The following is a 22,540-nucleotide window of genomic DNA, read 5'->3' on the forward strand; positions in this document are numbered from 1 at the left end:
TGTCAACCTAATAGCCACTGTTTCCATGAGTAGTTCTTCCCAGCCTCCCCCCTGGGTTGGATTTCCAGGCCCCTGCAGAGTGGGCCAGTAGGGGTAGGAATGCACTGCCCACACCATAGGTAGGGGAGGGTGCAGGGTGTCGCGTGTCACTGGAAAGTGGAAATGGTCTGCAGGTCAGCCATCAACTATGGGGTCTGGAACTGCTGACCTATACAGCACAGTTTCAACTTTCAAATGAAGGTTTGGTTCTAATATTTTAGATCACAGTTTAGCAAATTATAGCCTGCAGGCCAAATCTGGCTTATCAAGAGGTTTTGAACATACAGTTTTATTGGGACTTCATCACACCCATTTGCTTACATATTGTCTACAGCTGCTTTTGCTTTAAGGACGGCATCCATATGGCCTAAAATACTTACTATCTGGCACTTACAGAAAAAGTTTTCCAATCTCTGTTTTAAATTAAAACTACAGTAAACGAACATTTTAAGGCATGATAATGTGGGTAGAGCATCAAATATATAATCAGAAGATACGAGTTCAAGCCTGGGCTCTGCTACATACCAGCAGTGGCATTTGGGGCAAGCCATTTGTCCTCCTGGGCAAAGGTCCACTGTAATTTGGGGATCAGGTTACCTCTTACCTGTTCTATCATTTTGGAGTCCCCAGTGGTGCAGTGGTTAAGAGCTCAGCTGCTAACTGACAGGTGGACAGTTTGAATCTACCAGCCTCTCTTTGGAAACCCTAAGGGGCAGTTCTACTCTGTCCTACAGGATCCCTGTGAGTCAGAATCGACTCGACCACAACAGGAGAAGGTGACACAAACGGTTAAGGTGTTTGTCTGCTAACCAAAAGGTTGGAGGTTCGAGTTCACCCAGAGGTTCTGCCAAGAAAGTTCTGGGGATCTACTACTGAAAAATCAGCCACTGAAAACCCTGTGGAGCACAGTTCTACTCTGATACACACGGAGTTGCTGTGAGTCCAGACCGATTCAACAGCAAGTGTTTTTATTTTATTCCATCATTTGGGGTTGTTCAAACCAAACTACTGCATGTGAAAGCATGTTGCAAACCATATAGCTGTTAGTTTTTTTTTAAACTGTGCTTTAGGTGAAAGTTTACAGAGCAAATTAGTCACCTAATAGATAGTTTGTACGTAGTGTTTCATGACCTTGGTTTCACTCCCCACAATGTGTCAGCACCATCCAGTTCCCCGGGTCTTGGGGTCATGTAGGCTGTGGTTCATTAGTCCTTTGGACTAAGTGCACCCTTGAGTCTTTGGTCTCTCCGACTCTGGATGGGAAGAGACCAATAGTTGGATCTCAGATGGTCACTCACCAGTTCTTAAGACCCCGGATACTACTTACCAAAGCAGGATGCAGAACATTGTCTTCATGTACTATGTTGTGCCAATTGACATAGATGTCCCCTGAGTCTAAGGTTACTTGTCTTCTAGCCTAGGAACTTCATCCCAAGAGGTGTTTGTTATGTCTAAGAGGTTTCCTGGACTATACTCCCTGTGTGCTCTATATGAACAGCACATACAGTCATGTACATAGAAATATTCACTACCAAACCTATATTGCCAATGGGTGTGTACCTTTCCTTCCTCTCACACCTCTTGGTGTATCTATCAACCCATTTGTCCATTCGTAAGTTATTGTTTGTTAATGCTATTGCTGCAGGACTGTCTAAGAGTGTCTTCTCTTGCCTTGGTCATGTTGTACTGACTTCCCCCATATTATGTATTGCTTTTCCGTTCACCAGTGTTCACTTGTGTCTTTTATCTAATTGGTAATTTTCCCTCCCTTCCCCTTCTTTCCTGGTAACCATCAAAGAATGTTTTTTCCTTTTTTCCTGTGTGTAAACCTTTTGTTGTTAATTTATAGTACTTTATAGGTCTCATACAATATTTGTCTTTTTGTGATTGACTTATTTCACTCAGCATAATGTCCTCCAAATCCATCCATGTTGTGAGATGTTTCAGGTTCATCACTGTTCTTTATTGTTGCACAATGTTCCATTATGTGAATGTGCCATAGTTTATTAATCCATTCATTTGTTGATGGGCACTTAGGTTGTTTCCATTTTTTTTTTTGCTATTGTGAATAATGCTGCAATGAACACGGGTGTGCATATGTCTATTCGTGTCATGGCTCTTATTTCTTTAGGGTATATACTTAGGAGTGAGATTGCTAGATCATATGGCATTTCTATTTATAGCTTTTTGAGAAAGTACCCCACCATTTTCCAAAGTGGTTGTATCATTTTATATTCCCCAACAGTCTGTAAGAGTTCCAATCTCCCCACAACTTTGCCAACATTTGTTATTTTCTGTTTTTTCCATTAGTGCCAGTAATGTCGTGGTGAGATGGTATCTCATTGTAGTTTTGATTTGCATCTCTCTAATAGCTAATGATCATGAACGTTCCTTCTTATGCTTGTTAGCTGCCTGAATGTCTTCTTTGGTGAAGTATCTGTTCATATCCTTTACTCATTTTTAATTGGATTGTTTGTCTTTTTGTTATTGAGGTGTTGAAGTTGTCTATAAATTTTAGAGATTAGTCCCTTGTCAGATATATCGTAGCCAATTTTTTTTCTCTGGTCTGTAGGTTCTCTTTAGACTCTTCTGGTGAAGTCTTGTTGAGCAAAAGTGTTTCATTTTTAGGAGATTCCATTTATAAGGTTCATCTTGTGCTGCGTGTGCATTTTTATTAATGTTTAATACTCTATTTATGCTATTTTTAGGGCCTCTAGCGTTGTCCCCAGCATCTGTTTGTCAGTTTGTCATACTGTGGTGGCTTGCATGTTGCTGTGATGCTGGAAGCTATGCTGCCTGTGTTTCACCATGGGTCACCCATGGTGGACAGGTTTTAGTGGAGCTTCTAGACTGAGACAGACTAGGAAGAAAAACCTGGCTATCTACTTCTGAAAAAATTGGCCAGTGAAAACCTTATGAATAGCAGTGGAACTTTGTTTGACATAGAGCTGGAAGATGAGCCCCTCAGGTTGGAAGGCAGCCAAAATATGACTGAGGAAGAACTTCTTCTTCAAAGTAGAGTTGACCTAATGACATGGATGCACTAAAGATTTCAGGACCTTCATTTGCTGATGTGGCATGACTCAAAATGAGAAGAAACAGCTGCAAACATCCATTAATAATTGGAACATGGAATGTATGAAGTATGAATCTAGGAAATTGGAAGTTGTCAAAAATGAAATGGAATGCATAAAGATTGATAACCTAAGCATTAGTAACCTGAAATGGACTGCTATTGGCCACTTTGAATAGGATAATCATATGGTCTACTATGCCAGAATTACAAGTTGAAGAGGAATGGCATCACATTCATTGTCAAAAACAACATTTCAAGATTTATCCTGAATTACGATGCTATCAGTGGTAGGATAATATCCACATGCCTACAAAGAAGACTAGTTAATGCGACTACTATTCAAATTTACACACCAAACAGTAATGCCACGCATGAAGAAATTGAAGATTTTTACCAACTTTTGCAGTCTGAAATTGATCATATATGTAATGAAGATCATTGATAATTATTGGTGATTGGAATGTGAAAGTTGGAAACAAAGAAGGATCGACAGTTGGAATATAGGGCCTTGGCGATAGAAATGACTTCAGAGACCATATGATAGAATTTTGCAAGACCAACAATTTGTTCATTGCAGATACCTTTTTTCAACAACATAAACAGAGACTATACGCATGGACCTCACCAGATGGAAGACACAGGAATCAAATTGACTACATCTGTGGAAAGAGATGATGGAGAAACTCAGTATCATTAGTCAGAACAAGGCCAGGGACCAATTGCAGAAGAGACTATCAATTGCTCACATGCAAGTTCAAATTGAAGCTGAAGAAAATTAAAGTAAGTCCATGAAAGCCAAAATACAGCTTTGAGTATATCCACCTGAATTTAGAGACCATTTCAAGAGTAGATTCAGCACACTGAACACTAATGACTGAAGACCAGGCAAGTTATGGAATGATATACATGAAGAAAGCAAAGGTCGTTAAAAAGACAGGAAAGAAAGAAAAGACCAAAAGGAATGTCAGAAGAAACTCTGAAAATTGCTTCTGAATGTAGTGCAGCTAAAGCGAATGGAAGAAATGGTGCAGTAAAAGAATTGAACACAAGATTTCAAAGGGTGGCTCAAGAAGACAAAGTAAAGTATTATGATGACATGTGCAAAGACCTGGAATTAGAAAACCAAAAAAGAAGAACATGATCAACATTTTTCAAGCTGAAAGAACTGAAGGAGAATTTCAAACCTCAAGTTTACAATATTGAAGGATTCTATGGGCAAAACATTGAATGACACAGGAAGCATCAAAATACGATGGAAGGAATACACACAGTCACTATACCAAAAAGAATTGGTCGACATTCAACCATTTCAGGAGGTAGCATATGATCAAGAACAAATGGTACTAGAGGAAGAAGTCAACTGGAAAAGATCCATATTTGTACCCATTCCAAAGAAAGGTGATCCAAAAGAATGCAGAAATTATTGAACAATGTCATTAATATCACATGCAAGAAAAATTTTGCTGAAGGTATTCAAAAGTGACTGCAGGAGTACATCAACAAGGAACTGTCGGAAATTCAAGCCAGGTTTAGAACAGGATGTGGAATGATGTGAGATGGATCTTGGCTAAAAGCAGAGGATACTATAAAGATGATTACCTATGTTTTATTGATTATGCAAAGGCATTAGACTCTGTGAATGATAAGAAACTATGGATAACATTAGGAAGAATGGGAATTTCAGAATACTTAATTGTGCTCATGAGGGACCTGTACTTAGACTAAGAGGCAGTCTTTTGAACAGAACGAGGGGGTATTGCATGGTTTAAAGTCAGAAATGGTGTGTGTCAGGTTGTATCTTTCACCATAATTTTTCAATCTATGCTGAGCAAATAATCTGAGAAGCTGGACTATATGAAGAAGAATACAGTATCAGGATTGGAGGAAGACTCAATTAACAGCCTGTGATATGCAGACGATAAAACCCTCCTTGCTAAAAGTGGAGAGAACCTGAAGCACTTACTGATGAAGACCACAACCTTCAGTATGGATTACACCTCAACACGCAGAAAACAAAAATCTGCACAAATGGACCAATAAGCAGCATCATGATAAACAGAGAAAACACTGAAGTTGTAAAGGATTTCATTTTAGTTGGATCCACAATCAACACTCATGGAAGCAGCAGTCAGGAAATCAAATGATGTATTCCATTGGGCATATCTGCGGCAAAAGGCTTCTTTAAAGTGTTTAAAAGCAAAGATGTCACTTTGAGAAATAAGGTGCACCTGACCCAGGCCATGGTATTTTCAATTGCCTCACATGCACGAGAAAGCTGGACAATGAATAAGGAAGAACAAAGACGAATTGATGCGTTTGAATTATGATGTTGGTGAAGAATACTGAATATACTATGGAGTGCCAGAACAAAGAACAGGTCTGTCTTGGAAGAATTACAGCCAGAATGCTCCTTAGAAACAAGGATGGTAAATCTTATGAACTTTGGACATGTTATCAGGAAGGAGCAGTCCCCGGAGAACGATATCATGCTTGGTAGAGAGATCGACCCTCAACCAGATGGACCGACACAGTGCCTGCAACAATGGGCACAAGCATAGCAACAATTGTGAGGGTGGTGCAGAACCAGGCAGTGTTTCATTCTGTTGTACATAGGGCCGCTATGAGTCAAAACTGACTTGTCTGCATCTAACAACATAACAACATCTGTGTTGTCCTTATTTTTTCCTTCATTATTTTTATAGTTTTCAATTTTATATTTAGGTCTTTGACCCACTTAGAGTTAGTTTTTGTGTATGGTATAATGTATGGGTCCTCCTTCTTTTTACAGGTGGACATCCAGTTTTGCCAGCACCACTTATTGAAGAGACTTTCTCTTTCCCACTTAATGGTCTTTGGCCCTTCGTTGAACATCAGCTCACCATAGGTGGATGGATTTACATCTGGGTTTTCAGTTCTGTTCCATTGGCCTACGTGTCTGTTGTTGTATCAGTACCAGGCTGTTTTGACTACTCTGGCTGCACAGCAGGTTCTGAGATAAGGTATTATGAGACCTCCTACTTTGTTCTTCTTCTTCTAATATTGCTTTACTTATCCAGAGCCTTTTTCCTTCCCATATAAAGTTGGTGATTAGTTTTTCCATCTCGGAAAAGAATGTTGCTGAAATTTGGATTGAGATAGCATTATATCTGTAGATTGCTTTGAGTGGTATTGACATTTTCAAAATATCGAGTCTTCCTATCCATGAGCATGGTATATTTTTCCATTTATATAGGTCTCTTTTGGTTTCTTGCAGTAGTGTTTTGTCATTTTCTTTGTATAGGTCTTTTATGTCCTGGTTAGGTTTATCCCTAAGTATTTTATCTTCTTTGGGGCTATTGTACATGGTATTGTTTTTCTGATTTACTTTGCAGAGTTATCTTGTTATTGTATAGGAATCCAACTGATCTTGTATCCTGTTACATTGATAAATCCTTCTATTTGTTCCAGTAGTTTTCTTGTGGAATCCTTGTAATTTTCTATGTGTAGAATTATATTGTTTGAGAATAATTCCTTCCTGCCAATTTGTATGCCTTTTATTTTCTTTTCTTATAAATGCAGTTAATTTTGATGTGTGCAGAACACCCACTTTGACCTTCCAAAACTCCTCTTTGGACTCACTTTTCTTGTGAACTCGGTGCTGCCTTATGTAACTTTCAAATGCCCAAGTCTGTGATGTAGCATTTTTTTAGGTGCCTTTCCTTGAATCAAAGGGGGATCCGGAAAAATTTTCTCTCACAGAGCTGAGAAAGACAGAATAAGAGAACTATAAAGACAGGGATCCTCCTGTGTAGTAGGCATGCTGGCCAACAGCAAAGGGATGGTTCGAGGACTGCTTTTCTTCCCAAGGACATCCCTGGTGGACAGGACTATTATCTTGAGTCCTGCTCTTGTAAATTATTATTTTTTCCCTCCAAGAGTCTGAACATGGTAAACCCTACTGCAAGAACAAGAATAATTTAGTGATTGATGTGAGACTGATGCTGGGATAACACCCTGTTATAATTCAGAGCCTGGAATTCCTAGCCACTGTGGCTAATTTCTAAGGAGCCCTGGTGGCACAGTGGTTAAGTGCCCTGCTGCTAACCAAAAGGTCAGCGGTTGAACCCACCAGTGGCTCTGTGGAAGAAAGATGTTGCAGTCTGCTTCTGTAAAAGATTACAGCCTAGGAAACCATATGAGGCAGTTCTACTCTATCCTATAGGGTTGCTAGGAGTCAAAGTTGACTCAATGACAACGGGCTTGGGTTTTTTTTTTTTTTTTTTTGGTGGCTAATTTCTACAACAACGAAACATGAATCCTCAGACAACTGCCCAAGTTCAAGGAGAAGGTGTCTGGCCAGCTGAGACCAGAATTCTCTGTGTGGAGGGTGCCTTCTTCATTGATTCCTGGTTGCAATGCTACAGTCATCTGTAGTCTCCCTGCAGGTCTTCTCAGTAGGGGAGGTGACAGTCTCCAGGTTCTGGGGAACAAAAGGCACATCTTCTCCCCACCCCCACATCTGCACTTGAATTACCTACAGAATGAGCTGTGAGGTCTACTTCCTTTCTGCCTGCCCTTATGAGTTCAGGTCCTGATATATGAGTGCACAAGATCCAGGGGATGTTGATTACATGTAATTGCCTACAATTAAATGGCAGAGGAAGACTCCTGAAAGCTTGTTGGTGCCAGAGAGGTTAAAACTAATTGTATCTGAAGAAGAGCAGAATCAGAGTCTGTCCTCAGTGTGGCCTGCCTGTAGAAGCCATTAGTCACAAGAAGAAGTCAAGGGGTCCTGTCAAAGGAGGCTGTGCTCATGATATAACTATTCAATGGAAAATCAGGAGATCAGAACTAAATGGCTAGAGGTATGAGTGAGTGCTCAAATCTCATAATTAGAGGGGCTAAGCAGGTGGGAAAGGAGTCCTGGTGGCACAGTGATTAAGCACTCAGCTGCTAACTGAAATGTTGGTGGTTGGAACCCACCAGCCTCTCCATAGCAGAAAGATGTGGCAGTGTGTTTCCGTAAAGATTACAGCCTTGGAAATCATATAGGGAAGTTCTACTCTGTCCTATACAGTCACTATGAGTTGGAATTGACTCGATAGCTTTGGGATTTTTAGGCAAGGAGGAGAGGGCAGTGGTGGTTCAGTAGGATAATTTTTGCCTTTCATGTGGGAAGCCTGGGCTCCATTTCTGGCCAGTGCACCTCATGTACAGCCAACACCTGTCTGTCAGTGGAGGCTTGAGTGTCACTATGATGTTTAACAGGTTTCAGCAGAGCTCCTAGACTAAAATGGACTAGGAGGAAAGGCCTGGCAATTTACTTTGAAAAATCAGCCAATGAAAACCCCGTGGATCACAACAGTCCAATCCCATTGTGCATGGGGTTGCCATGAGTCTGAGGCCAAACTGATGACAGTTAACAACCGTAACAACAAGCGGGAGGGAGAACAGACATAAATGAGGTTCAACAAGGGAGGAGAAAGCAATAGAAGCAGTTGTGAATGGGTAAGGCAGGACCTTTCAGAGCCAGGTGTGGGAACCCTGGTTGTGATGAACTAGTTCTCTTTAAGTGGAAAATAAAAGAAATTGATTCTCATTAGCTGCAACAGACAGGGAAAAAAGAGAGAGAGATGGGGGGGGTTGCGGTATTGAAAAGATAGCTGAGGTATCTCGTAGGATCCTAGGGCTGAGATGTCTGCCAAGGATAAACTAGAATCAAGACTTAGATTACCGTGGAGGAACCAAACATTGTCTTCTCTCCAACTCTTGCCTCCTACTGATGTTTAGTTCTTTTTTATTTTTATTTTTCACCGCCAAATGACATTTTTTTTTGCCAGTCAGTCCACATAATAGGCTATGGTTGACAGTAGCTCCTGAGTTACATTTTCCTCAGTTTGGGCTTCCTGAAGAGCCTGAGTTCCTTTTCTCAGAGCTGAACATCCTTGGAAGGACTCTGATTGGCCCAGTTCTGGTCAGGTGACTGTTACTGGACCAATCCCCTGTGGTTAGGGTCACATAGGCTTGATTTCACATGCTTGAGCAAGCATGACAGCTCTTGCTGTAAACAGGATGGGTGGAGAAGAGGCAGTTCCCAGAAGAAAGGAAGTTTCTAGAAAAGGGGAAAACGTTGCAGAGAAATAATAATAGCTGTCAATTTCATCAGGTGTCCTGTGGGGTGATCTTTCTATCTGTGCCCTGCTGGGCTTCAGGAAGATGAGGGTGGAATCTTAAAATGACAAGCCAACCAACAAACCAATCAGTTGCTGTCGAGTTGATTCCAACTTATAGCGACCCTATATGACAGAGTAGAACTGCTGCATATGGTTTCGAAGGAGCACCTGGTGGATTCGAACTGCCGATATTTGGTTAGCAGCCGTAGCTGTTAACCACTATGCTAATGACAAGCAGAAAGCCTAAATGTGGTGTTTTTGTCTGATCTCCTCCTACCTGTCGCCTCCCCTCAACCCCCTCAGGGAACAATCCAGGTAGGCAGCCAGGACACTCAGAGGACACAGTGAGGAGGGTCCACTATGGAAACCAGAAGGTCTGGAGGTGGTGGAGACATGTCTTGCCCTGGAGCAAGAAAGGCATGAGGCCTGGTCAGTCTCGCTCCCGTCCCCACTCCATCCATCAAGGATTCTCTCTAGGAATCTCACCGTGGAGGATGAGAGAATTGGGACCGCTGGTAGGAAGGATGCAGGGATGATGACTTAAGAGATGGGTAGAAGAATTCTTGAAATTGGATTTTTTCTCCTCCTTTCACCTGACCTTTCTGGGATAGCATTTGGGGGACACACAGTTTGCTTTTAGTGCAGGCTTGGACTTTGGAGAGTTGAGTGGATCACACAGAGCCAACATAAAGACAGCAAGCAGCTCAGAGCTCAGAGCTGGCTCTGGTGGTCGAAGGCTCTTGGGGAGTGGGTGAAGGGGGCTTTGTTTAGGCCAGCTCTGCATGGAGGCAAATGGACCAGGATTGAGGCTGAAGGAAAGGGGAGCCTGGACAGATATCATTTGGCCTTAATGTCTCCTGTGTTATCCTGAAGGTAAGGATTCCTCCCCTTTCCACCACCTTCACTGCACCCTGATTCCTGGGCAGGGTGCAGACCAGGAACCACAATGGAGACCACTTCTGAAACATCTGAAGGACGACCTCTTGTTGCAGACGATGCCTGCTATAACTACGTATGTGAATTGAATTCCACTTCCCTTCCTCTGGTCATTGTAATTTTTCATTGACCTTCAGAAGGTGGAAAACCATTATTCTTTCGTTCTGCAGTATTCTTTTCTCCTGGCTCTCCTGGTAAGTAATTCATAACTTGACTGTAATCAAGCACTTAATTGTGCACATCAGAGGAGTGTCGGTGCATGCCATTCATGCTTGAAAAGGTCTGCTTTGACTCCCACACCCCACCCAGTGGGCCCCCTGGCACATTTCCCCTCATCCTTTGTGCCTTAGTTGCAAAGCCCTCCCATGGCACTCTTTCTCCCATGCAAGGCTCCTGCATATAGCACATGATCTTTTGTGCTGTAATTGTTCGGCAATGTTGCTATCTTCCCCAGTAGACTGTAAATGCTTGAGGGCAGTGTAGTGGGCTGAATGGTGGCCCCAAAGATACCGAACACCAAGCCAGTTGCTGTTGAGTTGATTCTGACTCAGGAAGAACCCACGCGTTGCAAACTAGAACTGTGCTCTGCTGGGTTTTCAAGGCTGTGACCTTTCAGAAGCAGATTGACTAGCCTTTTTTCTGTGGTGCCTCTGGGTGTGTGTAGGTTCAAACTGTCAACCTTTCAGTTAGCAGTCAAGGGCTTAACCGTTCGCGCTAGCCAGGGACTCCTGACCCCAACAACAACAACAACATAAACACCAAACCAGTTGCCATTGAGTCAATTCCTGCTCAGGGAAACCCCATGTATGCCGAGTACAACTATTTGCTGTAGGATTTTCAAGGCTGTGACCTTTCAAAAGCAGATCACTAGGCTTCTCTGAGGCACTTCCAACAGGGTTCAAATAGCCAACTTTTTGCTAGTAGCCTAGGGCCTAACCATTTGCGCAACCCAAGGACTCCCAGCCTGAAAGATATCAGGTCCTAATCCCTGGAACCTGTGAATATTACCTTATATGGCAAAGTTTTTGCAGATTTGATTAAGTTAAGGATTTTGAGATGGGGAGATCATCCTGGACTATCTATGCGGGTTCAAATGCCATCACTCAAAAAAACAAAACTTACTGCCGTTGAGTCGATTCCAACTCATAACGACCCTATAGGACTGAGTAGAACTGCCCCATAGAGTTTCCAAGGAGCGCCTAGCGGATTTGAACTGCTGACCTCTTGGTTGATAGCCGTAGCACTTAACCACTATGCAACCAGGGTTTTCAATGCCATCACAAGTATCCTTATAAAGAGAGACTAGGGAGATTAGATACACAGAGGAGAAGGCAATGTTAAGATGGAGGCAGAGATTGGTGTCATACAACCACAAGCCAAGGAATGCTAGCAGCCACCAGAAATTGGAAGAGGCAGGAACAGATTCTCCCCTAGTGCCTTTGGAGGGATTGCAGCCCTGCTGACACTTTCATTTTGTCCCAGTGGAATTGATCAGAGTTTTCTGGGTTCCAGAACTGTGATAGAATAAATTTTTTGTTGTTTTAAGATACCAAGTTTGTGGCAATTTATTACAGTGGCCACAGAAAATTAATATAGGCAGAGGCCATCTATTTTCATCATGGTGCTTTGCCCATGACCCAGAACGAATTAGGTGTGCAAGAAACAATTGCTGAATGAATGAATTCAGTTGTTACCCTGACACCTTCTCTTTGCTGTCTTACTATAACCAGTGGCCACTGAGGCAACTCTGACTCATACCAACCTCATGTATGTCAGATGAGAACTTTGCTCCATAGGGTTTTCAAAGGCTGATTTTTTTTTTATAAACTTTTATTGAGCTTCAAGTGAACGTTTACAAATCAAGTCAGACTATCACATATAAGTTTATATACACCTTACTCCGTACTCCCACTTGCTCTCCCGCTAATGAGTCAGCCCTTCCAGTCTCTCCTTCCGTGACAATTTTGCCAGCTTCCAACTTGATTTTTTTTTAAGTAGATCACCAGGCCTTTCTTCCAAGGTAGCTCTGGGTAGACTCAAACCTCTAACCTTTCAGTCAGCAGCCAAGCATATTAACTGTCTGTACCAACCAGGAACTCCAGCTGTCTTATTGCAGGGTTCTCAAAATTAACGTGTGGGTTTTTTTTTTTTTAAACTCTCTTTTTAGAAAAAAATCAAACTTGCCGAAAATTTGCCAGAGTAGAACAATGAACTCCTGAATATCTTTCCCTAAGGTTCACCAATTGCTAACTTTTTGCCATATCAGATTGCAAGCTTGATTCTCTCTGACCCCCTCCACCCTGTCAAATGCTCCTTTCCCCTGTGCCCTGTCTTGGCACTCAGCACAACATAAATCTTATTGATTTTGCTAGACATCTGGGAGTTGTTTCAGATGCCTCCGTCTTCTTCCTACCCCCACATAAAAGCAAGCACCCCGTCCTGTTAGTTCTTTAAAATAATCTCAAACCACTCATTCTCCATATCTCCTGCCATCGTCCACATCCAAGCCACCAATATGCCTATCTTGGACTGTTGCAACAGCCTTCTAACAACATTCCTCTTGCCCCTTCTTTTTTTTTTTAAATAATTTTTATTGTGCTTTAAGTGAAAGTTTACAAATCAAGTTAGTCTGTCACATATAAGCTTATATACACCTTACTCCACACTCCCACTTACTCTCCCCCTAATGAGTCAGCCCGCTCCCTTCTTCCAGTCTCTCCTTTCGTGACAATTTTGCCAGTTTCTAACCCTCTCTACCCTCCTATCTCCCCTCCAGACAGGAGATGCCAACACAGTCTCAAGTGTCCACCTGATACAAGTAGCTCACTCTTCATCAACATCTCTCTCCAACCCAATGTCCAGTCCCTTCCATGTCTGATGAGTTGTCTTTGGGAATGGTTCCTGTCCTGGGCCAACGGGAGGTTTGGGGGCCATAACCGCCGGGATTCCTCTAGTCTCAGTCAGATCATTAAGTCTGGTCTCTTTATGAGAATTTGGGGTCTGCATCCCACTGATCTCCTGCTCCCTCAGGGGTTCTCTGTTGTGCTCCCTGTCAGGGCAGTCATCAGTTGTGGTCGGGCACCATCTAGTTCTTCTGGTCTCAGGATGACATAAGTCTCTGGTTCATGTGGCCCTTTCTGTCTCTTGGGCTCATAGTTATCGTGTGACCTTGGTGTTCTTCATTCTCCTTTGATCCAGGTGCCTCTTGCCCCTTCTTTAATCCATTTTTTTTTTCCTGCAGAGTAGCCAAAGCTATAACTTTACAATGTACCCAATTATATTACTTCCCTTGCTCGAAATCCTCAATGGCTTATGCATCTGTGCCCCTGACCTCTCTCATACCACTCAGACAACGTTAGGCCCTCTGTCCCACATCCCATAGCACTCTTCTCCCTTCTTAGCACTTGCCATAATTATAATCATAGAGTAATCCATGTGATCCTTCCTTTCCTACCACTCTCCCCCTGCCTAGGCTATAAGTCCGTGAGGATGGGGACTTTGATATGTTAGTCACTACTGTATCCTCAGAACCTGTTGTTGTTACGTAGTAACAACATAGTAGGTGCTCAATAAACATTTATTAGATGCATGGGCAACTGAATGAATGCATCTCCTCCAGTGAGCAGATCTTAATCTGTTGTGAAATGAAAACCCCTAGTGGTAAAGTGGAGCCCTGGTGACACAGTGGTTAAGAGCTCGGCTGCTAATTAAAAGGTCAGCAGTTTGAATCCACCAGCTACTCCTTGGAAACCCTATGGGGCAGTTCTACTCTGTCCTATAGGGTCACTGAGTCAACATTGACTGGACTACAATAGGTTTTATTACCAAATTAGAGAGGCATGTAAACTAAAACCAGAACAGCCCTGAGTGCAAACCTGAGGCAAGTATTTGCACATTGTAACTTCTACCTGCTTAGAGGTAGTAGGGCTGGAAGAAAAGGACCTAAACCTGGATAGTATGCATCCCTGGACTTTGGCTCTGGCCCCGTCCCCGATTGTAAATCTTGGGCATGATACTTGGCCTCTTTGATCCTTAGTTTCCTAATCTATAAAATGAAGACACAATATCTATCTTGAGGGACAGTCGTGAGGTTTAAATAAGACATCTCTGCCCCTCTTCCCATCACCTCTCCCCCTGGTAGCGTGGTCAGGAGTGTAATGTGCCCTCATGCCATCCCTCTTTCCCAAGAAGAAATGGAAATGAAAGTGCGAATGTTACAGTCTCTGTCTTGCCTTTGAGTGGCAGCTGAGAGAGAAGCATTAATGGGTAAGTGGGTAGATGAGTCCTATTTCCTAGGCCCAGGGTATAGTCTGAAAACATAAAGGCCCAGAAAAAGTGGACCTTCCCTTTGCCTGCATACTAATGCCTTGTGCAGTCTCCATTTTGGCTGGGATGGTGTGCCAGTGATGGTGGAGTTAGGACTTATATCCTACTGTTTCTGAGAAGCAGTATTTTCTTTGGAAGAGGAATGGTGTGTGTGTGTGTGTGTGTGTGTGTGTGTGTGTGTGTGTGTGTGTGTGTGTGTGAGAATGGTAGCCTTTAGACAGCAAGGAAGAACCTGGAGGAGCCTGCATAGTACACAAGCAGGGGGACTGGCAGGGGCCTGGGCTAGCTGTGCCAGAGCCCAGTGGAGACTTTCCATCAAAGCCATCATGGTGTTCCTTCAGGCCCTTTATTAATGAAGCCCCTCCAGATAAGGCACAGTCTCAGGAAACAGCAGGGCCTTAAAGTTTTAGGGCACAACTGCACAAGCACAGTGACTTTGCAGATGAATGTTATTGGCAGCCCTTTCAAGAGGCTTCTGAAGGTTGCTCACTTAGGACTGTGAGTTGTGCCTTCCCTTGCCTACTAAGTATCACGAGGTTTTCTCTCTCTTCTCCACTTCTCAGAGTGTATGTGTGGGGGGAAGAGGTAAGAGGTGTCTTTGATTATCAAACCAAAAAACCCATTGCTGTCAAGTTGATTCAGACTCATAGTGACTCTATGAGACAGAGTAGAACTGCCCCAGTGTTTCCAAGGAGCGCCTGGTAGATTCGAACTGCTGACCTCTTGGTTAGCAGCGAAGCTCTTAACCACTAGGCCACCTCGTTGATTACAGTCAAGCATAAAAGAAAGCCTGCAGTTTTGGATGTAGTGAGGAGACGGGGTATGGAGGTTTCCTGGTCTGCAGCTAGAGAAAACTCCTGTTCCTTCTTGCAAAGCAGTTTTCAGTAAATGAAGAAGTCTCATTTTCTATTTTGAGTCTATGGTCTTATTTTTTCACAACGATAGCTCACACTTTGGTGACTATTCCTGTCCCACAGATTTCTCTGAAGGAGGGTGATGGATCCTAGGGTCAAAAAACCCTGATGGTTGGGAGGAGATTTCTTGAAAGGGTCATGAGGAGCCCTGTGGGAAAGAAGCTGAGTGTTTGCCTCGGCTCCCCATGAAGGTTTTTTAATTTTTGCACTTTTCTCCTTGGCCTGTGGAAATCATCACAGGGTATATACCATTTTTTAAACAGCCTTATTTAGATATAGCATATTTTTCACAAATAATGCACCCACACATAAAGTGTGCAGCATAGCTCGCTCATGAAAACAGTAGGAGGAGGGGAGTTGCGTGGTTGGCACAAAGACATACAATGCATGTTATTTGTGTAAAATATGGTAATAAATTTATAATACTGCATATATTTAAAGTGTGCAGTTTGATATGTTTTGACTTATAAAGCCATTACCACATTCAAGATATTTATCATCGTCCCCCAAAGTTTACTTGTGCTTCTATGTAATCCATCTCCCCCTGAGTTTTTACCTCATACTGTACCCAAGAAACCACTGATCTGCTTTCTGTCACTGTAGATTAGTCTGCATTTTCTGGAATTTTATGTATATGGAACCATACAGTATGCATGGTTTTTTTTTTTTTTAGTTTGGCTTCTTTCATTCAGCATAATTATTTTGAAGTTCACCCATGTTGTCGCATGTATCAATAGTTGGTTTTTTTTTTTTTTTGGTATGAATGTACCACGGTTGTTTATCTATTCACTGGTTGGTGGACGTTTTGGTTGTTGCCAATTGTTGACTATTACACATAAATCTTCTATGAACATTTGCATGTGAGTCTTTGTGTGAACATATGGTGAAATACACGGTTTTATTTATGCACCCCTTTCCTGGTACTATTTCTTTTAGTTACCCCCAACCTTTGTAAAGCATGCAGCAGCCCTCCAGTTTTACATAGTGGTGGTGTAGGAATAAAGAGAGAGCAAAGTGCAGTGTGGCCTGCCCATGTTCACTGCCCTCTGTGCCTGAGCAGAGATGGCAGTAGCTCTCATGAAGGACAAAGTCCTGGACTAGTTCCATGTGGTGACCAGCAGCATAGTGGATTGTGGGCTATAGCAGAAATGAGAGTAGCATAGAGGAGCAGTCATGGACTGGACTCAGGCAAAGCCCCTTTACTTCCAGGTAGACTTCTTGGTGGGGGCAGGTTGGCATTTGAGAGGCATGTAAGAGATGGCAGGCCCATTGGAGGCACCCAAAACATTTAGATTCCCTTCCGTTATATTTCCATTTTTTTAATATAAATATTTTATTGCACTTCAGGTGATGGTTTACAGGGCAAAATAGATTCCCATTCAGCAATTTCTACACAGAATGTTTGAAGACATCAGTTGCAGTCCCCTCAATGTGTCACTTCCACACTGGGTTTCCCAGTAAGTTTCGTCAGGTTTTCCTACCCCTTCCTGCTTTCTTGTCTTTGCTTTTGGGCAGATGTTGCCGTTTTGGTTTCATATAATTAATTGTTCTAAGGAGTTCATTCCTCTTGGGTGTTATTGTTTATTTTTTTATGAGTTGGAATCAACTTGATGGCAAAGGGTTTGGTTTTTTTGTATATTGTTTGGCCGAAAGGTGGTCCCCAGGAATGGCTTCAGTTCTATGTCAGAATGGTGTCTTAGGGCCATAGTCTTGGGGTTTCCTCCAGTCTCTATCAGACCAGTAAGTAAGTCTGCTCTTTTTTATGGACGTGATTTTTGTTCTACATTTTTCTCCTGCTCTGCCTGGGACCCTTTACTGTGATCCCAGTCAGAGTGGTTCATAGTGGTAGCTGAATATCATTTAGTTTTTCTGGTCTTGGATCCATGTAGGCTGTGGTTTCTGTGGTCTACTAGTGCTTTAGACTAATTGCTCCCTTGTGTCTTTGGTTTTCTTTACTCTTCTTTGCTCTGGATGAGATGAGTCCAATAGTTGTATCTTAGATGGCTGCTTGCAAGGCTTTAAGACCCCAGATGCTACTCGCTAAAGTAGAATGTAGAACATTGTCTTCATGAACTATGTTATACCAATTGACATGGACGTCCCCAAGTTTGTGGTCCTTAGCCTTCAAGCCTAGTAACCTCACCCTATGAGGTGCTTAGTTATATCTAGGAAGCTTCCGTGACTGTGCCCCTTGTGTGTTCTATTGTTTATATTCATATATGTGCAGCATCTACTAACATGTATGTAGTAATATCTACAACCCAACCTATATCTGCAGGTGGGTGTGCTCCCTTGCACCCTCCCACTCCTCTTTAGCATACCTCTCTCTCCACCTGTATACCTAATTGTAGATTGTTATTTGTTAATATTATTGTCATAAAAAAAAATTGTCAAAGGCTTGTCTATATTATGGTAATTACCATGATTGCCCTTTATTCTTGCGTTCCTCTCAGTGCCTTCTTTTGCTTTGGTCCTATTGTGCTGACTTCCCCCACTGTTGTGTAATATTTTTCCCTTCACCAATATTAACACATGTCTTCTTTCTAGTTGGTGATTTTCCTTCCCTCCCTCTCCCATTCCTGGTAACCATCAAAGAACTGTGTGAATGTGTGTTTGTGTAGCCCTTTTCTTGATTTCTTATAGTAGTGGTCTCATACAGTATTTGTCTTTTTGTGATTGACTTATTTCACTCAGCATAATGTCCTCCAAGTTCATCCATGTATGATATGTCCCATGGATTCATTGTTGTTCTTTCTTGTTGCATAGTATTCCACTGTGTGTATATACCACAGTTTGCTTCTCCGTTCATCTGCTGATGGATACTTAGGTTGTTTCCATTTTTTGGATATTGTGAATAATGCTGCAATGAATATGGGTGTGCATATGTCTATTCATGTCAGGCTCTTATTTCCCTGAGGCATGTACCTAGGAGGGGATTGAGCGATCACATGGTATTTCTATTTCTAGCTTTTTAAGGAAGTGCTACACTATTTTCCATGGTGGTTGTACCATTTTACATTCCCACCAGCAGTGTATTAGAGTTTCAGTCTCCCCGCAACCTTGCCAACATTTCTTGTTTTCTTATATTTGCATTCTTGATTGTTTTACTTTCAGGTTCTAGGCAATGTTCTTGATCATTTGGGTTTGTAGATAATTAATCTTTGGGCAAGGGAGGTATTATTCTGTTATTGCTTAAAAATCTTATGCTACACATTAATATTGCAGTATATAGCAGTTTTGTGCTGAGAGGTCCAAGGTGTCTCTTTAACACACGACCTCTCTTGGGGAGGGGGATTTGTTGTACACAGGTCTCCCAGTCTGTCTTGTTGGATCAACATTGTAACTCCTTTCGGACGTACAAGGTCAGAACCCTATAACTCTCATCCTCCATGTGGGAGACCTAGGTTTGATTCCTGGCCAATGCACCTCAAGCAAAGCTACCACCCCTCCATCAGTGGAGGCTTGTGTGTTGCTATGATGCGAAACAGGTTTCAGCAGAGCTAAAACAGAAGAGGAAGAAAGGCCTGGCAATCTACTTCCAAAAATCAGCTAATGAAAACTGTATGGATTACAATGGTTCAATCTGCAACTGATCCTGGGGGTAGTACAGGACCAGGCAGCATTTTGTTCCATTGTGAATGGGGTCTCCATGAATCAGGGGCCGACTCAGTGGCGGCTAACAACAATAACAAGATTATTAACTTATGCCTATGGATTTCACTTGTCACCATTTCAGAATCCCAAAACACTATAGACTTTCAGAGGAGGTTGCACCGACATTTCACAAGCACTGGGTATTTGGAATTAAATGTCCTCACTTTCACCCAATTGCTTCGGACTGTCTACATGAAGCTAAGCTTTTCTACAGCCTTTTACCATAGACTCTCGGAATTGGAAGGGGCCTTACAGGTCATGTTACCCAACTGTGTCATTTTTAAGATGAGCAAACAGCAGCTCAGAGAGGCAAGGGGCCTTGCACAGAGTCACTAAGCTCCTTAGAGGCTAGGCTGGACCAGGAATCCAACCCTCCAGGCTTCTAGTTACTGCTCTCCCCATCCCAGTCCAACTCCCCAGCTCTCATTTAGTTTTTCTGCACTTAATATGTTTTCTTTGAATTGATTTTTCTCCTATGTCTCATCCATTACCTTCAAGGTTATTTTCGGTGCTCTTCTCTGCCTGTTTGATCTTGCAGACTGATTTCCCAGTCTTGGCTGAGGGTGGCGGCACTTCCCACCACAGGGTTTTCAGCTTTCCTTAGCTTCCTGTTCTCTTCCCCCTCTTACTGTCTTCCTGGGTTCTGTGAAACAGGTCAGCCCCAGCACTCATTACCCCCACCTTGTCTTTCCTCCTTTCAGTCCCAAGATGCTGCCATTCCCCATCATGCTAACTCCCCCTCCTCTAGTCCATTCCCAGCTCACAAAGTCAGCTCATAATGACAGCCCTCAGAGCTCATCCTTCAGTGATAACTCAAGGCTGCTCCAGCCACCGGGTAGTGACTACCGATACATCTTTCTGATGACATTGCTTTTCTCTGTCAGGCTTTCATTGTGTGCAGATGTGTCTATCTGGAATGTCTCCTTCTCTCTTAACTAGGTGGTGGGTGGGGCATCTGCCAGATGCTTAGCTGGTGATGGTTGCTGACGTAAGGATGGTTTGAGGGTTGTGTGTGGAGACGGAAGAAGAGCTGAACTGAACATCAGTCGGGACACCAGACTAGTCCCAGGCACTATTAACTATTTTTAAGAGTTCAATAGGTGGCAAAAAGGAGAGGGCTTTAGATGAGGGTCAGGCAACACTCCTTTGAGAGCCCAACTCTAGTATTGTTTGGCTTTGTGATATAGGCAAGCCTGAGTTTTCTCATCTGTAAAATGGGGATGATATGAAATCCTTTTCAGTGTTGCAGGGAGTACTAAACATGGTAAAGTGTCCAAATTGCTTATCCCAAAGCTGGGCACTTTCCTCTGGAAACAAAAGAGCATGTGGCAAGTATATGATCTGCGTAGTCCAATTTCCTGGGCTCAAATCCTGGGATCCCTACACAGTGGCTGTAACCCTGGGCAAGTTAGTTGATCTCCTAAGCCTCAGCTTCCTTAACTTGGTGTAGGAAGAATGAGTCCCTATCTCATAGGCTGATTGTAAGGATTAAGGACACAAAAGTGTGTAAAGCACTTAGCATGGTGCCTGGCATATAGGAAGCGTTTGATTAATGTTAACTATTTTTAAGAGTTCAAGACATGTTAATTTATTTTTCCTTGTAAACTTAGTCTTTTTTTTTTTTTTAATACAAGTGGGTACACATCTTTTTTTTTTTATATAAGTGGGTGCACAAATTTTGAGAAGTTTGTGAGTTAAGCATTCATTGAAGACTTTTATATATACTGAGTATATTTACTGAGTGTATACTCTGCAGGGAGAAAGTCCCAACTCTATGGCACTCAAAACCTAGTCGGGTAACAAGCAACTAGGCAAATGATTTCAAAACAATTTGTCACCAGAGCCAAAATAATAAATTGCAAATTGAACAGCTGCTTCAACAATTCTACATTCATTTATTAAGAACTTGCTACAGGCTACGCGTAACGATGAACAAGACCAAGTCCCAGCCCTCTCTGAGCTTACAGTCCATACAGGATGCTATTACTAGTATATAAGTGATGATGATGATGATAGCGACAGCAACAACACCTCACCAACAATAATAACTAAGATGCATCAAGAGCTTACTACAAGACAGATACTGGCTAAGGGCTTTCCATGATTATCTCATTTAATTCTCACATAAAAAAATTTTTTTAAACCTTTTAAGTTATATTATTATCTTATGGGTGAGAAAAAGGAGGCTCAGAGAGTTAAGTAACTTGCCCAGTGCCACACGGCTAGTAGGTAGCTGAGTTAGATCTCAAATCCAAGTCTGATTTTTGGTCAAAAACCTTACATCCAACCACTATACTGCACTGCCTTTCCTTTACCTATTATAAAGGATAACATAACAATATAACATTAACATAACAAACATAACATAATTTAACATAACATGACATTACATGACATAACATAACGTACAACATAAGTAACGTAACGTAACGTAACGTAACTGCTATAATAGAGGGGCAAAGTGTTAGGGGAAGGAGCCTTGTGCTACTGAAAGGCCAAAACAGTAATGGGCTCTGAAGTTGGACCCCCAAGTTTGAATTCTGGCTGTATCTCTTCCTGGCTATATGACTTTGGGCATGTTGGTTAATACCTCTGAGCCTCATTTTCCTCCTCCAAAATGAGGCTATTGGGAGCATATAAAGCATTTAGGATAGCTCCTGGTATAAAACAAGAACTCAGAAAATAGCATTATTAGTGGTCAAAGTTCAACTATTGATTGGCCATGTGGCTTTCCCTATCTGGGCCTTAAAATCCTGATGAGCGTATTGAATATTATTTCTAAGATCTCTTCTAGTCTAAAATGGTTCAATCTCAAATGGCTCCCTTGATGAAGAAGTTTAAGCACATAGCACCTTTAGAGTCTTCCTTTCCTGATAAAATGAAGAATGGGAATAATTCAGGGGAGCTGATCTATGTTTCATGGGAGTCCTGTCCAACCGAGCCTCGTTGGAGCTGATCATATTAGCAAGACCAATGGCCTCATCACCACACAGCCTCCTTGTTGTCAATAAAGATGGACGACAGACCTACCCTGGTCAGACTATTAAAGCAACCTGTCAATTTAGTGAACTCACTACCTTCGCCTTTTCACTGGTTTGGATTTTTTTCTGATGATCATGGGGCCCTACATTACTCAGGCATTTTGAATGAGACAAAGCTTTGCCTTTGCTAAATCTCTTGCCTGCTTGGTTGGCGGCGAGGTCAGTAATGAGTGATTCACTGGCTGCTACCTGTTCAGGCCCCTCTGGGTCTGTATTCTCCTTTGATATCTGATGCTTTTTGTCAGGCAGGTGGTGTGGTTCCTGTGTGCTGTGTCTGAGGCACAGCTCGCTCCCGAGAGGCACCTCCCAAGAGACACCCAGGATCAGTGTATCTCATTCCTCCAATAGATCTTTAGCTCATTAAACAGCAATAGATTCAAACAGAAAAATGAAACCGTGCAC

Source organism: Elephas maximus, chromosome 19, assembly GCF_024166365.1.
Source record: "Elephas maximus indicus isolate mEleMax1 chromosome 19, mEleMax1 primary haplotype, whole genome shotgun sequence".
NCBI lineage: Eukaryota > Metazoa > Chordata > Mammalia > Proboscidea > Elephantidae > Elephas > Elephas maximus.